A 17,819-nucleotide genomic window follows, 5' to 3' on the forward strand; every position below is an offset into this window, starting at 1 on the left:
GGTGCAACACTCTGTGTCAGGCATGAAATTTCACCTTATGAACTATGTGCCTCGTCTTCAGAAAAAAAAAAAAAAAACAAACAACCTTTCAGCCAGTGTGTGAGTCTGGCTGACCACTCAACATGTACAGATAATATGATTTGACTGCTTTGCATTGCAAATTGCTCTTTTAGTCTAGGAAATTGTGTTTTAACGGTATGCACAAACACAGAGACTTACAGTAGACATTGGATATTTCATTCTTTCCAGCATCCTTCCCCTCCCTAATTTTGTTTTGGAGGAACCATTTTTAATCACATGGCATGGCATAGATATAGATTGACCTCACCCCAAATTTTAAAGTGGGACCTAATTGGTTGATAAAAAGACACAGAACCCAAGCAGAACCAATGAAGCAGAAGAAAGGTTTGCTAGGGTTTCTGGTACTGAAATTACTTCTTTCACGGATGCTACCAAAAGAAATCTTTCTTTTCCTTGCCAGTGAGGAGTAAAGATGAAAGGGCTAGAACTGCGAGGGCCGTTTTGAGACGCTGAAGGTAACTGAGGGCTATCCACGGCCCTGTGTGGAATCTGAGGATGAAGTCAACACAAAGGACAGGGAAACTTGAGACAAAACCAGTCCTGGACAACATATATGAGTTTCCAAGTTAAGCCTCAATTACAGCCAGCCCTGACTTACCTTTTCAAGTATATGACCTAATAAATCTCCCGTATTTTTATGTCAGTTTAAGCTGGTGTCTCTATTACTTGAAACCTAAAATTTCTTAACAGATGTTGAGATCCATGGCTATATCAGAATACAGCCTTTAATGTTCCTTGAAGGGGAAACGGAAGAGCTGGGAAGTCATCAGTGGAGCCAAAGGTTTACATAGGTGCTAGAACACCCTCCTCAAAGAGCATGGTTTTTGTTCAAGAAGTAAAAATAAAAAATCCCTTCATAAGGATCACCATGACCTACCCAGTAACCACATTTTCCAAAGAAATCCATACATGTAATCTAGCAAAATATTTTTTTCCTGATATGCCAATTCATTATATGAAGTCTCAGAATAATATAAAAAATTGAAATCACATTTCATTATGTATTTCACTAATTGCCTTTATTGTAATGAAAATAAAATTACATGAAATCAAGATTAGCCCAGAAAATTCAGGGCATATGGTGTCCATATCTAGGGAACATCCACCTTGTTTTATTGGAATAAATTATTGTTAAAATGAACACACTGCTAGAAATGCTGTTACCAGTCTGCAGGTCATAAAGATAAAAAGGGCTAAACCAACCTCTCAGTGCTGAATTGGCAAGTGAAACGCTACGTTCTGCACACAATAGGTATGCAGTGAATATATCTGACTGACAAGAACCCTGCTAGGACTAGCAGTGAGCTATTTAAGCCCTGCTGTTTCTTGTGGACTTTGCCAGGCTTGGCTGCAGAGGGAGGATGCGGGAGTCATTAACAAGAGCCCCAAGCTACAGCTCCTCTTCCTCCACTTCAAACTTTCATAAGCCCTATCGTCAGGTGCTGGGCTCTCATCAGTGACTGATAGGCACACAGGGTCTGAAGAAAACACTTTTGTACTGGATTATTTGTTGAGGATAATAATTTCACTGTGCCAGTGTCAACAGGCTTGTTACTATGGAATTTGTAAATATATTCACTAAACTGTAAAATGATAGTCTTGAGTTGAAACTGACCTGCTTTTAACCTATGTGTTTTAGACATCTGGCATCCAAAAATTCTGCTGCATAACACAAATCAAAGTAGATGAAACCAGTTAGCTGAAAATAAAAATGAGAGTGATCAAGTCTTTCTGTTTCTGGAAGAAACTAAGAGAAACAAAGCAGAGACTATCTTTGAAAATCCAAATTACAGGAGTCTTTTTTAATATCAGGAACTATATATACCTATGTATTCAAATATGTAATACACACACACACACACACACACACACACACACACACATTTCAAATTGACCTCAAGCATTAATCAAACAAAGGTAGCAAATCTCAGCCTTCATAAAATATTCCAGTTCAATAGAGAAGGAATTATATTTCCAGAAATGGAACCATGTGCTGTGGTTTTATAGAATATTTGCCAAAGAATCGGTGGTGTGTGTAATCTTTATATTTAAGCTTCATCATCATATGATAACAAAAGATCACATTTTCTCAACTAAGCAAATTTAACATCTCATGCCCCTACCTGCCCAGGAAAGAACTCAGTGCCCCATCCACCACAAACTGTCCATGGTCATTTTCCTGCATTTTCGTTCCCACTACCCATGAAGCTTTTATCATCTGTTCCCTCCAGACTTTTCAATAGCAATTGGTACAGCTATCATTAATTGAGCATTTATTATGTACTAAACAGTGTGCTGGTGATTTACATATATGTTCTCACTTTATCCTAACAACAGTGAGGTAGGTGCTCTTCTCGGCCATCTTACAAATAGAGAAACTGGGGCTCAAGTTCATAAGTTAAAAATGGCAAAGTCAAAAGTGGAGCTGAATTTTAACCCAGTCCATCTGATTCCAAAGCCCACGCTCTAAATCATTACTAATTGATCATTAACTATTCCCTTTGGAGGTCTCAAAAGGATTTTAAATTTCTCTCAACGATTGTCAGGCAATATACCCCAATTACATAATCTGGTTCTGACATATTCAACTGAAATTCTTCCGATAGACCATCTAAGTTTGAAGGAAAAGGTAAAACGCAGCAAATAATATTTGCGTGTCTTGCGGCTTTTAGAATTAATCAATTATATTTAGACAGAATCTGGTGGTTCAGACTCTAAGAGAACACACTGAACTTGTATTTTGCCCATTTTAGTAATGATTCACCAGGCTTTATATCTGACTCCATCTGAAATTCATCAGTGCTATATCCAGGACATTTTTTTCTTTATCTGCCAATTTCATTTCATGTTCTCACTTTGTGCTTTTCCTGTAGTAATATTAATGATTTTGGAACACAGAGGCTGTGATGGTGGTCTTCCGAATGCTAGTGTGACAGCATTATTTCAGATTGCTTCTCTAGTCCTCTCTATACATACCCAGTTTTTTCTTTCCTCCATTCCCATCCTCCTATTTCTTCTCTCCTTCTTCTTCTCCCATAAATTTCCCATACCATAATTTTTCTTATGGTCTCCAGGTCATTTTTCTTTTGTTCTTAGAGTCAGACATATGCTCACAGTATGGAAGACCGAGATACCATACTTTGATCCATTTGGGGAGAGATACAGATATGGATGTGGATTTAGAATTACATATACATATATAGATAGAGATATCGAACTTCTCATTGTTTTTAAGACATAATTTTTTTTTTTAACTTTCAGCATTCATGAGATCGGGTCCAATACAATTGGTGGTTCCTTTGATCTGATGAAGTACAATAAATACAATCACTTTCATGATGTAGTGTGTTTTCTAATAACTCAAGCATTTCTCTTTTTTTAATCTCTCAAACACAAATACACATGTATAAAATTCTCAGACACCTTTTCCTATTTCTCCTTTCATGCTCCATGCAAAAAGACATGGGATCTGAGCTCTGTTGTTATGGAAGTTCTTTCTCCTATGCCCTCATTCAATAATTTTTAGGATATATATATCAACCCTCCTCTTCAAGTCAAATTCCAAAATGTACTGTTGATTTTTTTCAGGCATTTTCCAAATATGCTTGCTTCTTTCTTCCTTCCTCCCCTCCCCCCTCATCTTCTGGTATGTGACAAGGTGCTACATACTGTAGGTCTAGGCTGGGAAGCAGTGCTAGTGGGCTCCAGCATCGAGATGTGCACTAGATGTATGTATTTTATTATTACCTTTCCTCCACAGCCAAGACTGTCAGAAGAAACATGGCATTCTTTACAGCTTTCTGCTAAGTGTCAGGCTTTGCATTGCAGAAATATTTGATAAGTGGAGCATAAGTTGCAGGAGCACATCCATGCAAAAGGCAGATACACAATGTAACTTTAACTCTCCTATTAACTTTTTCATTTCCCTGCAGAAGTTGTTTCTGTCCATATTTTTACTTCAGCTGGGCTGAGTGGGAGAAAGAACTCAAAGGGAGGTCGAAGCAGATGGTTGTCACAAACTGCATACGGCAATTGAGAATTAGTGTGCAAGCATATGCAACCTGGTACAGTATGAAACATTCCAGCATATGAGTGCCGAAATAAATCAAGCCTGGAGAAGATCGGGATGATAAAATGATGAGCTCTTCTTTCCCTGTTACATATATATATATAGGCCTTCTGAATTCATTAGGGTATGTTCTCTGTTTTCAGTAGGCAAGTTAACACCTAAATTGAGCAGATTCATGTAGATTCTGGTATCTTGCCTTTTTCTCTCATCCACAGTGTGCTTTCTGAAAAGAAATACTTCTGAAGAGATGTGCATCCTCTGCACATAAGAAGGATTGGAGATGTGCCATCAATTTACCTGGACAAATCTAATCATCATAATAATCACCAGTAAGATACCAAAATTTACATTTGTTCCCCAATTTATTCACAACAGCTATGCACCACGCACTAGCAATTTATATAGAATCTCTGTGTACATTTTTGACTATTCATGACCCTACTGGTGACCAATTTGTTCACAGCAATTCATTCATCAAACATGCTGAAGTGTTCTTCCAGTAAGAACGGTAATAAAGAGACACACAGCAACGGTGGTTAACAGGAAGTAGAGCCAAACTCACAGCCCAGAAGTCCTTACGGTGGTAGTGGTGAGGAGACTAGCACTGCCACGTTGCCTTTTACAGTAATAACTAACTGGAAGTCTCCCTCAGTGCTCTCAGGAGTCTCAGGAAAGGGGATAGAGCCTTTCCCTCCATCACAGATGAAGAAACAGAAGAGGAGGGTTTAATTGTCAGTCACCTCTCCTCTCAGAAGAGCAAAGATCAGTTCTGCAGTCAGGGTTGGTTTGGTCCTCGTGGGCCTGTCTGCCGCTCCACCCACTAAGCCGCGGATTTTTGTGTCCCTACGTAAGGCCAGGGCTGGTGAAGACAGGTCCCCGGGGGCCTCTGTTCCTGCAGTCCGGGCACCTCCACCCTTCCCCCAGCTTGCTCCCGATGAATTTTTAAGAAGCTACAGTTGTTTTCAACAAGGTCCTTCCTGCCTTCCCGCCATTGCCTTTTTGCTTTGTTCCCTTCCCATCTGTCCTTCCTTGTGAGAGGTGAAAGAAATGTAAGATGCAAAAGAAATGGAAAAGGGGGAAAGTGATGGGTATTGGCTCAAGAATAGATATTGAATTACATATTGGTAGACCAAAACACAAATCAACTCTGAACTACAGGAGTCCACCAACATGCACATAAATCATTTATAACGATAATCCAAGACTAGGTCCAAATCTCATTAAAGTATATGAATCCTTAATCTATTTTGGCAAAAAAGCGCCAATACACATTTTTTCTTTTTATCATAAATTACAGTTCTGTGGCACTGTGCAAATATTACCAAGCTGTAAGACAGCTGTGCTCCATTAAAATGTGTAATGGTCGCTGATTTCTTACAGCACATGGTCATCAGGCTGAATCTACAGCCAGTAATTAGGAAGATGAAATGTTTAATTGTGCCTTAATTTTGATAAAATTTATCTGTCACACATCCCGCAGCCGAGCATTATGCTCACAAATCAATGTCATCGGGCCGAGCAGGAACTCAAGCACCAGACTCTTGTCCCTGACAGATTCATTTGAATATGTAACTGCTCATCATGAGCAACCAGGCTAAGGAAGAAAGTAAAAACTTTCCTTGTTGACATTGTCCCGGTGAGGTGCGTCCTGTTACTTCCTTTATGGAAAAGAAACGCTCAAAAATAGTTCCGCTGTTCCCTCCTAATGACCGTGTCCACCTCTAGCTCTGGTCATGTAAAGAAAGACAACCCCTCAGGGTCTGTTCTTTCATCTTGAAATCTATTAGTGCAGGGAGAAGAGAGAGATGGAAGAAGGAAGAGAAAAAAATAGAGAAGTGAATTCGGTAATGCACTTTTTAATCCCATATCCTAAGATCCTTATTTTGGGATAGGTTAGTGAGGGAGGCAAGCCATCACTTTCAAGCCGGGTAGCTAAACATTCATCCGCTCATAGAAATGTTAGACTGCTGGAGATGAAACGCATCTTGATTTATCCATAGGAAAATGGAAGACCAGAGAGGTTGCCCAACGACCTGAGCTCCGTCAGAGACAGTTTGACTTACCAGCACTATGCAGTCACACTTGAGATAGCCTACATTTATAGAAAGTTTTATAATTCTTATAAGCAATATTTACAAATCATAATATTGAATTCATTTTTCAAATGGCAAGAAATATTATTTTAAGCACAGGGAAGTGTAAGTACAAATACCTGCCAATACTGAAAATTAATTTGTATCATGTTTCCCCCACAAAATGAATCAGTGATCATCTTTCTCACCCACAATAACGATGGCTCATTATCCAAGAGAACTTAAAGAACATATGTAGGAAAGTACTTTACATTTTTATTTCATAGACTTGGAAATAAAAACAACAGAGTGGGGTCACGGCAAAGATTGTGGGAAGTGAGCGGAAGGCCAGTGAGAAGAAGGGTAGCAACTTGAGATCAAGCTGAATTGGGTCACGGAGGACACAAAACAGTGCAACCACTGGAAAACGGGGAGTGAAGAGTGGGGGGGTCAATTTTCCCAGGCCAGCAAGTTAGATTCTGAATGTGGTTTTCAGAATGTTTTTAATAGCCCCAAATTTTGCCAAATGACACCAGCCAAGTTTTCTCGGTCACTCATTCCAATTAATAAACCAGCACAAGACTCAGCATGTCCGCTTACTTTAAAGTAAAATAAGTCCCAAGATCAGGAATAATTTTAGAAGAGTCTTCAGGGAGAGCCAAATGGCATTAAGCTATAGCCTGCTAACAAGAAGACTCATTAAAACGCTTTTCTAAACTTAGCCATGGAAATAAGTCCAAGCTAAAGATATCATATTCCCCATTCCCTTTTGTACTATTTTCATGGGCAGATATATTCAGGGATTGAATAAGTGAGTGATATTCTAGTAAGATAGTTGTATTTCATCCCACTAGCATGCCACATAGGCTAAAAGAAGTAGGAATAACTAGGAGGGCACAACGGCCTGGGGAATGACACTAAATAACTGGCATTTTGCAAGTCTTTGTGACAAACTGCTTTCATATCCATCGCCTTATTTGGGGGTCACAGACGTTAAATTTGTCCCATCATCATCCAAGCAAGATTAAAACCAGTGTGGGCCTCTCTTTCATACTAAAACACCATTTCCCAGACTCCTATGGAGCAAAGATTCCGCATATGATTTAGGTACTGCTGTTCGGATGCTCTGGTGTGAGCCAATCCCCAGCAGGATTTTGGAGCCAGCAGTCACGGTGGCAACTTCCTGATTTGTCAAGCAGTTTTCTAACTCAGCAGCTTCCTGTTCAGAGCAGAGGTGGCTTCCGAATTCTGCAGCTCCCAATCCACAGCAGAGGCGGCATCTGCCTTATAGGTGCCATTCTACAATGTTTTGGGGCTGCAACAAAAAACCTCCATCAACATATCCAAGTTAGGTGATCCTAATCTAGTTTTCTTTTCACTGCTTCTCATCATGAGAAAAATGCAAATGATAGATCTGGTTTAGAATTTTGGAAGACCTACTGACTTTTGAAAACTGTGTTTAAATTACTATATTATGGCATAGTAGATCTAGCAATAAACTCATTGGGCAGGAGGGCTGGATTCCAGTCCCAGGTTTGACTCTATGATTTGGGGCAAATCAATACCTCTACAGGAATACATACAGCTGTCCTCATCTTAAAAGTAACACACACACTGGGGCCCCTGGGTGGTTCAGTCGGTTAACTTCCGACTTCGGCTCAGGTCATGATCTCACGGTTTGTTGAGTTCGAGCCCTGCGTGGGGCTCTGTGCTGACAGCTTGCTCAGAGCCTGGAGGCTGCTTCAGATTTTGTGTCTCTCTTTCTCTCTGCCCCTCCCCCACTCACACGCTTGTCTCTCTGTCTCAAATAAATTTAAACATTTAAAAAATTTTTAAAAAGTAACGCACAGTAAAATCAATGATTTCTGTAGTCCTCACAGTTTCAATATTCTGAGAGTCTACAAAGATCATATATATATATTATATATTTATATATTATATAATATCTTATGTAAACATAAAATAAATTAAAATATAAATATTTAATATATAAATATATATTTAAAATATGTGTGTATATAAACATAAATATATAAATACATATGTATAAATAAATACATCTATGCGTGTGTGTGTGTGTATATACACACAGATGTATATATATACATATATATATACACCTCCTTTGTCAGAGTTCTTAAGTAGAAACTATATGACCTACTGACACTGCTTTCAGAAGGATATTGATGCATATTTGTCCCATTTGGCCAGAACCACAAATTCAGGTGCCAATGTATGATCTGATCCACATGATTCTACCCCCAAAATACAGAAAATATTTTACATATTTCTGTTTTTATAATATCGACACTGATAAGTGAAAAACTCTCCCCATTTTCTCACTATGCCTCACACTTTATGGAATGTGCATGTGTCAAAATTTGTGATGTTAGAAAAGTTAGTGAAATTAGTAAACTCATTGGTAAACGAAACTTCATCCATTTAGTCAGCACACAATTGTTGAATGAGCCTTTACTTATTTGCACACATCTAGTGAACACCAACTCTGGGGTGGGTAGAATGCTACATGTTACAATCTAAAGGACACAGTTCCTACCCTTATGGAGCACACAACCTAGGGGAGAAGAGAGACCAGAAAATAAGTAGTTGTAAATCAGATGATGAGTGATAGCTACAGGGGCCGTGTATGTGGAGGTCACGTGGGAAGGGCTTACAGAAACTTCCCTGAGACAGGGATTCCCTGGGTAATTTGGAAGGCTAAGAAAGTGCTATCAGCGAGGGAAAGAGTTACTAGAGATTTCAGAGGATAGGAACCAGCACAGATGAGAGAGATGGACATTTAAACAATTTTTTTGTTTATTTATTCTTGAGAGAGAGAGAGAGAGAGAGAGAGAGTGGGGGAGAAGCAGAGAGAGAAAGGGAGACACAGAATCCGAAGTAGGCTCCAGGATCTAAGCTGTTCAGCACGGAGCCCTATGTGGGGCTCGAACTCATGAGCCACGAGATGATGACCTGAGCCGAAATTGGACACTTAACCAACTAAGCAACCCAGGCGCCCTGAGAGATGGACATTTTAGAGGGTGCAGTATATTAAGAACAATGTATCAGTCTAAGCAGGACTGTGAAATTGAGTAAACGTGTGTTTTCTGTTTTTAACATTTTCATCTTCCATAAACAAAAAAGCTTGCAGAAGGGGAGAAGTGTCAGAACAGAATGAAATAAATTCTACCAGTTTCAGTTGCTGTATCCTGGGGTGTGAAGAGTATGCTGACCAAACCAACTGTCTCTCCACCCCTGACCTGCCACAGTCTTCCACAATACCACCACAAGGGATCAGAGTCATGAGATTTTGGAGGTGACAACTTGATAAAACTTTGTAATTTCTGTGAAAATATAATTTGTTTTTATTAAAATTCTTTAATTCTTTAAAATAAAGCAAACAGCATCAATAAAAATAAATGTTTTGTACATATTTTAAGACATTTTTATTAAGAAAGCATCATAGATTTAGTACAGAAATTAAATAGAGAAGGGTGTGGTGGGCTGGACAATATCTCCCCAAAATATGTAGGTCCTAATTCCTAGAACCTATGAATGCTACCTTATATGGCAAAACAGACTTTTGCAGGCATGATTAAATTAAGGATCCTGACATGAGATTATTATGGGTTATCTCAATGGGCCATAAATGCAATCACATGTTTTCTTGAAGTAGAAGGTAGAGGGAGATTTGCATAAAGAAGAAGAAGGCAATGCAATAACAGAAGCAAGATGCTGCATTGCTAGCTGGGTAGGTGAAGGAAGGACAGGAATCAGGAATGCAGGCAGCCTCTAGAAGCTGGAAGAGGCAAGGAATAGATTCTCTCCAGAAGGAACCAGCCCCAGGACACCTCGACCTTAGCCCAGTGAAAATGATTGTGAACTACTGACCTCCAGAACTACAAGAAAATAAATATGCATTGTTTTCAGCCACTAAGTTTGTGGTAATTTGTTACAGTGTCAGCAGCAAACTAATGCAAAGAGAAAATGGGTAATTTTATAAAATTTCCCAACATGAGAACTGGCATATATTATAGGAAAAGCATTATTCATAGGCTAGAATTATTAGGTAAAGCTGTAATTTGAATTTTAACCAAGCTTCACAATTTTTTCTTAGAGAAATTATTAAATGTTGAAGTTTGTGGAAAAGCATACCAAATCAGTGCACAAAGTTCCAAAAAGAAGACAGAAAACCATGGATGGGAAAATTAAAGTTGAATACTATAATTTATTAAACAGGCTGGTCTCATTCAGTAAATCTGTCAAGAAATTACTTTAAAAGCTAGCAATAAGGTATTGTTTAAATATTTATCGTTATTGCCTTGTAAGAAGATTCTTTTAAAGTGATTCTTTCAATAAACATTTATTGAGTTAGACTTTGGGGATAAAACAGTGATCTAAACAGTCCCGAACTTCTTTAAAAAGTTCACATTCTGGAAAACTGGACCAAAAAAGTCAATAAATTTCAAAGACATGAATGCTATGTAAAGGCATATACAGTGAGAATAAACAGAGAAACCTAGGATACTGGCCTGTTTATATTATACTAAGATTTTCAAATATTTAACTCCACAATGGAAAATTCCTGGAAAGTGAAAATATATTGGAAAAATTGGTCCATCCATTCAGAATAGTTCTTTTTAAGTAAAGCAATTTAACCAATGATGCAATTACATTGGTGTCACATCATCTTCCAGGCTAATATGCATGGTAGTTTGGAAAATGGCACATACAAAATGATTAAAAAGGTGTCTTGGTGTTATTTATATATACATTATGGAGAACATCAGTAAAAATATTTTAGAGAATATTATTTTTAAAATCCTGAGATTTACAACTATTACTTCAGACTCTATGGAAATTTGAGGCATGCCTAACTAGCACTGAGAAGTATCTGAAATGCATGACATGATCTACCAAGCATGGTGCTCAATGAATATTGTCCCATTCCTCCCTTAATAATAAATATTAATGATAGAATATGGTGGTAAATATCACACAAAATGATCTGAGTGCAAAAATCAGCAGTAAACATATTAACCAACATATATTTGTTGATTTAAGGAAAAATTAAGGACTTTTCACTTTTCTTGGATGGTCTTATATCCTCCATATGTCATTTTTCCTATTCACTTAATTGAGGAAGGGTAATAATGTCTTGGGGGGGGGGGATTGTAAACCAGGTATTATATAAATTGTCCATATTACAAAGATAAGGAATTTACCAATCTACTCTGGGGAGTAAACCAACTAGTACTCAAGTAAAGATGGATACTTAATGACCACGAGATTTCACCTACACTGGTGTACATGTGTAGAAATAATTTATGACATAATGAAGACATATATTTTGACCATCTACAGTTGATCATCTGGAGTTAAGGTCTTGACAAGCACGTAAAAGTATAAAAGATGAGTAAAAGAATAATATGAAGTGAAATAGAATAGAAACATCCTTTTTTTTTTTTTTATTTCAGAGCTCATGGATGTCTTCAGACATATCAACCAGAGAAGAAAATACAAGTTTCTATTCCACAGTTCATCCTGATTGTTTCCATTTAATGAAGTTTTGTTATTCCAAACGTGTGTTCAGAATTTACACTCTCAATTAATGGTTTTTGTTCATACAACAAAGACTATTTCTCCTCATGTTCATGGAAATGATCAGTGAGTGGAAAATGGCTCAAAAATTTTAAAAGACAATATTAGAAACTCTCCAGCTCCGTTCCTTCCCTCTTCCTCACTCTTGGATCTTATTATGTAATGTAATGTTAATCAGAAGTTGGGAGTGTTCCAAAGGTCCTGACGCCATGGTTGGGATGTCTGAGGTGGGGATGAAGAAAGAAGGTGAAAAATAATGATTCTTTACTGTAGCATGAAACTTTAAACTCAATTCCCCTTCTCTTCTTACAAAGCAAATAACACCAAGTCAAGTTGTTCAGTCAAAGTGACATTTAAATGGTGCCTAAGGATAGTTTCTGTGGCACTGAGTTATTTATTGCCCAGAATCGATATTTTCAACCAATCAGTAGGTGGCAGGAGCTAGCTGAGTCAGGCGGCTAAGACACTGACCCTGGACCAGCCCAACAAAGAGAGGAACGGACTATAGCAAGGCATCCAGCTAAATCCTTACTCATGTCAAAGGCAGGACCAGAGGACACCCTTAGCCTCCTGCATTTCTCTAGCTCGATCTTTAAGTTAATTTTTCTTTTTCAACATTATGTTTAAAGTTTGAAAGAAAACTTTAATAAAATTGCTGCTCCAATAAAGAAATGATGTCAAAATTTAAAACTAATAATTCTCTGTGATATAACTCTAGAAACGAAATTAAATTGCCATACCAATTGAAGTCTCTTTAGAGTGGAGTACAAAATATCTAATAGGAGTCTTAAAGAGCCACAAGTTAAGAGAGAGCTGAGATCTGAGAAACAATGCTATAGATACACTGCAAAATAAGACACCATTTAGTTTTAACTAAACCTGGTTAGTAATGGAATTAAACTCATACTTTATCTTATATCCACAGAATGTACATTTATGTCTCTACATAACTTTATGATTCATGTGGGCCTAAGTGAAAGCATTCAGTGACCCCAGCGGCAATGCACAGTGGAGAAAGGAAGTGAGTTATATCGATTTATATTTTCATTACTGAGAGAACTAAGAGAGTAGTATATGAAAATGATACAGATAGGCACTTGGAAGACAGTCCATGAAGTAGCAATACATTGATATAGTAACCCACATCCCAGTGTCTAATTCTCAGCTTTGCTGGTTCTCAAATGCAAATTGGTCAAAAAACCTACAGTCAATTGGTTTCCCAGGCCCAATGTACATTTATTAAACTCACAAGTGACATCAGAACACCAATTTATAAAATAAATATTCTTCTACTGTTGCAGTATTTGCCTTCTCTAGAGTACCTATTTTCTTTTTTTAAGACATTTTGGGGGCTAATTTCATAACCAGAAGGTTCTTCCTGTAACCAGAGAAGTTGCATGGTCAATAGGGGTTATTTTATTGTAAACTTTGAGGAATGATCTTTGGCATCAATGGAATAACTAGATATTTTTCTTTCCCCCTTTGGTAATGCTGGATAAACAAGGATAAATTCTTATTAGATTTTCCTATTCTAGATATATTGTAGGTTACTCTTGTCTCTCTCCCTCCCCCACCCAATGCATAATTTAATTTGTTTCCTTTTACAAAGAATCATATTTTCCTAGGAGCAGTCACCCTCACGAACCCACTAACAAGCAACATGTATGTGTATTTCTGCTCTGAATAGCTTTTAGGTTCCTTATTACTAGTGATGCTCTAAGACCATCTTACCTCCAAATTATTAGGAAAACTCATTTCACTCATGCACACTGACTACATGGAGAACAAAGGCAGGGAAACTAAACTTGGCTATAGAGATGATGCATCAAATGGTGTCTCAGCATGATATCCAAGCTAGTCCAATCTGGGAGTTATATTAAGGAAAGAAAAATTGTAGCCAACGGAGATAGTAGAAGACAAGCAGGAAGCAATCAATGTATACCAGGTCCAGTGCTCCCAGGCAACAGGTGAAGGTGAAAAACAATGGAAAGAAGAAAGCAGGTCAGACACGACATCCAACAAAATGAGCTGACATTCAGGGTGAAGTTCCAATCTCAACAGGAGGAATCGAGAGCCAATTAGAGAGCCACAGCAGAATCTCAATCACACTTTACAAGCTAACACAATGGAAAATAATGGAAGAATTTGATTAGATTGGAATACGTGTGTCCAGTGACACCAGACACTGAATTTATCCAGGCAGAGTTACATGATGGTTAAGGCATGGGCTTTGGAGTTAGAGAAACAAACAGGCTATCCTGGCTCCACCACCTACCAGCTAAATGCTAATAGGAAGCCTCAGCTTTTTCACCTGTAAAATAGAAATTATATATTTCAATAGTAAAGCACTTGGCACAATGCCTAGCACTTGAAGATGCTCAATGAATGATAGATATTATTATTCTAGCTTCCAGTTGAGAGGCTGTTGACAGATTGCCTGCTGTGGTAAGGATCTGTGAGTGTTTCTGAGTTAGCAGGCTGAAGACCATGTCTGACCCCCAGAGGGTCTGAGGAAGGCAAGGACCAACTGGCTGATTCCTCAACATGTGAAAAAAAAAATCATGATGAAGTGTGATGCAAAGGAGAGAGTAGGGGCTTTGGAGGACAACAACCAGAGTTCAAATGATGTCCCTTGCTCTTCCACTTACTAGATATATAAGCAAACTATTTTATCTTTTGAATCATTAACAATTTTTCATTTGTAAAACAGAAGTAATAGTTACCTCACAGTGTCAAAATAATAAAGAAATGAGATAATGGCTTTTGAAAGTGCTTAAAACATAGTAGATATTTAAATGTATTTCCCTTTCCTCTCTCTTTCCAACTTGTTCATATATGAAAGAAAAAAGGACATTGTCAGATTTGTCAATGATTGGAAAGTATATCACCTCATGTGCAAAAATTACTCTTCATATGGTTCACATCATTGAAGGATGACTGGAGGAAGTCATAATTGAGGGAGATTTAATAGAACAGGCTATAAATACTAAAGTAGGAGAGAAGTATTACAAATAGTATCAGGAAAATGTTGACGTCAGAGCGGCAGAAGTAGAATATAAAATTTCTAAAATAAGATGCTTAATCAAATGTATGGAGTTTTTTAGTTACAGACTGATGAAAACTGGGAGAGGAAGGATATCCAGGGGAACAACTGACTTCATAATCTACATATAAGTTTCCTCCATGTCTTTTCATGGTTTAATAGCTTATTTATTTTAAGTCCTAGATAATGTTTCATTGTTTGGATGTACCACAGTTTATTTATCCATTCATCTGCTAGAGGACATCTTGGTTGCTTCCAAGTTTGGGCAATTATGAAGAAAACTGCTATAAATATCTGTGTACAGGATTTTGTGTGGATATAAATTTTCAACTCCTTGAAGTAAATACAAAGGAGCGCAATTGCTGGATCATATGGTAAGAAGAGAGTTTTGCTAGAAACTGCCAAACTGTCTTCCAAGGTGGCTGTACGATTTTGCATTCCCACCAGGAATGCATGAGAGTTCCTGTTGCTCCGCATCCTTGCCAGCATTTGGTGTTGTCACTGTCCTGGAGTTTGGACATTCCAATAGCTTGTGTAGCAGCATCTCGTCGTCATTTTAGTTATCTCACACTGTTAACAGGCAGTCACCATGGTTAGATTCAAAGCGTTATTTCTGCCTTTATCTTCTGTAGGCAATAGTGTGAATTTCAGTTCAGTTCTCTAACCCTTTGCTGCACTGGTTTGGCTTCAACTCAGATGAGCATTATTCAGGGACTAACTGGAGACTTGTGTGAATGTTTCAAATTTCATTTCTGCTCCTTAAGCCTTTGCTGTGTTGCTTGTCTCTGTCTCCTGCTTGTATCACTCAGGGGTTTGACTATGTCTTGTGTGGTTTCATAAACAATTGGAGACCCATTCTTCAGCTTTCTCCCCTCCTATGTACTCCTCCACTCTCCTGCCTGGTTCCTCTGGCCAGAAAGATGGGCTTCTCTTGGAGTTTTAGCTGCCTGTGGGGCTCCTGTGCTGATCCATGGCTAGGACACGCCCTTGGGGAAAACTGCTACAGAAGAAGCCCAGCCTGAAGATTGATTTCCTTTCACAATAATGCTTTTGTTTACTTTTCAGAGGTCACAGGTGGTTCGTTTTGTGTTTTGTTCTGTGTTTTAGTTGTAATCAGCTGAAGGAGTAGGCTGTAGTGGGTTTACTCCACCATATTGGAACCAGAACCAAAACCTTTCTGGGAACTTTTAAAATAACACTAATAGAACTAAGGCAAGAGTTGCTGCCTATTCCAATTATTCCAGAACAACAAAAAAGACATAATTTTCACAGCAAAAGACAGAATTTTTTTAGGTTTATTTATTTATTTTGAAAGAGAGAGAGAGAGAGTGAGAGCAGGGGAGGAGCAGAAAGAGACGGAGAGAGAGAATCCCAAGCAGGCTCTGCACTGTCAGTGTGGAGTCTGATGAGGGGTTTGATCTCACAAACTGTGAGATCAAGACCTGAGCTGAAATCGAGTCAGACACTTAACCGACTGAGCCACCTAGGCACCCTAAAATGACAGAAATTTTGTAAATGCATGACATAATATACAATGACAGAACTTCTATCAACTGGAAAAGTATGGGGTGCCTGCGTGCCTCGGTTGGTTAAGTGTCCAACTTTAGCTCAAGTCATGATCTCACAAGTCATGAGTTTGAGCCCCATATCAGGCTCTCAGGCACCCCTCTCAGATCCTCTGTCTTCTTCTCTCTCCTTCCCACATGCATGTTCTCTCTCTCTCTCAAAAATAAACATTTAAAAAATTGGAAAAGTATGAAAACTAATATGAATTTATACATATAAAACTAGGGGCACCTGGGTGGCTCAGTCAGTTAAGCGTCCGACTTTGGCTCAGGTCATGATCTCACGGTTCGTGGGTTCAAGCCCCACGTTGGGCTCTGTGCTGACAGCTCAGAGCCTGGAGCCTGCTTCAGATTCTGTGTTTCCCTATCTCTCTGCCCCTCCCCCACACATGCTCTGTTTCTCTCAAAAATAAACATTAAAAAAAATTTTTTTAAATACGTATAAAAATAAATGGTTGGACAAAGATACTTAATGAACAGCAACAAATCAGAAACAGCAATAATGTTAGCCATGTAGAATTAATTTATTTTTTCACAGCTTTATTGAGATACAATTCACATGCCATACAATTCACCTTTTTAATATGCACAATAGTTTTTAATATATTCAAAGGTATGTGCAACCATGACCACAGTCAATTTTAGAACTTTTTCATCATCTCAAAAAAAAATCCCATACTCTTTAGCTATCATTTCACCCAACCCTCCAAATCCTCCACCTCCACCCCAGCTACCATTAATCTACTTTCTCTATAGACAGATTTCCATGTTTGGCACATTTAATATGGAATAAATCATATAATAGGTGGTCTTTTGTGACTGGCTTCTTTTACTTAGCATAATGTTTTCAAGGTTCATCCATGTTGTAACATGCATCAGTATTTGATTACTTTTGAAGGTCAAATCATATTCCCTTGTATGTATACACCACATAATTATTTTTTTTCTACCCAATTGATGGATACCCAGTTGGGCTATTGCCACCATTTGGCTGTTATGAATAATGCTGTCACAAACATTTATGTCCACGAATCTATAAATATCTCCATTTGTGTAGATATGTTTTCATTTCTCTTGAATATATAACTAGGAGTGGAAATGCTGTGTCATGTAGTAAACTGTGTCAGTTTGAGCAACTGCCAGAGTGTTTTCCACAGTGGTTGCACCATTTTACATTCCCACCAGCAGCACATGAGGGTTCTGGTTTCCCACATCCTTGTCAACACTTATTTTCTGACTTTTTGATTATAACCATCCTAGTGCATATGAAGTAGTACTTACTGCAGTTTGACTTGCCTTTCCCTGATGACTAATGAGAATATTTTCATGTACTTATTAGCCATTTATATATCTTCCTTGGAGATATATCTATTTAGATCTTTGTCCGT

General features: G+C 38.1%; 1 long non-coding RNA gene across 3 annotated transcripts in view; it reads right to left on the bottom strand.

The window, feature by feature from the left end:
* The window catches only part of LOC132664132 (uncharacterized), a 146,290-nt gene that overhangs the window by 46,314 nt on the left and 82,157 nt on the right, over positions 1-17,819 (bottom strand). Inside the window, exon 3 of one of the 3 annotated variants that reach the window (XR_013553402.1) lies at positions 1,697-1,780. The exons of the other annotated variants lie outside the window; for them this stretch is intronic. This is a non-coding gene — a long non-coding RNA (uncharacterized LOC132664132). The remainder of the gene's footprint in view (positions 1-1,696; positions 1,781-17,819) is intronic. 3 annotated transcript variants of the gene reach the window in all.

This window comes from Panthera onca, chromosome F2 (genome assembly GCF_046562875.1).
Source record: "Panthera onca isolate mPanOnc1 chromosome F2, mPanOnc1 haplotype 2, whole genome shotgun sequence".
Classification (NCBI taxonomy): Eukaryota; Metazoa; Chordata; class Mammalia; order Carnivora; family Felidae; genus Panthera; species Panthera onca.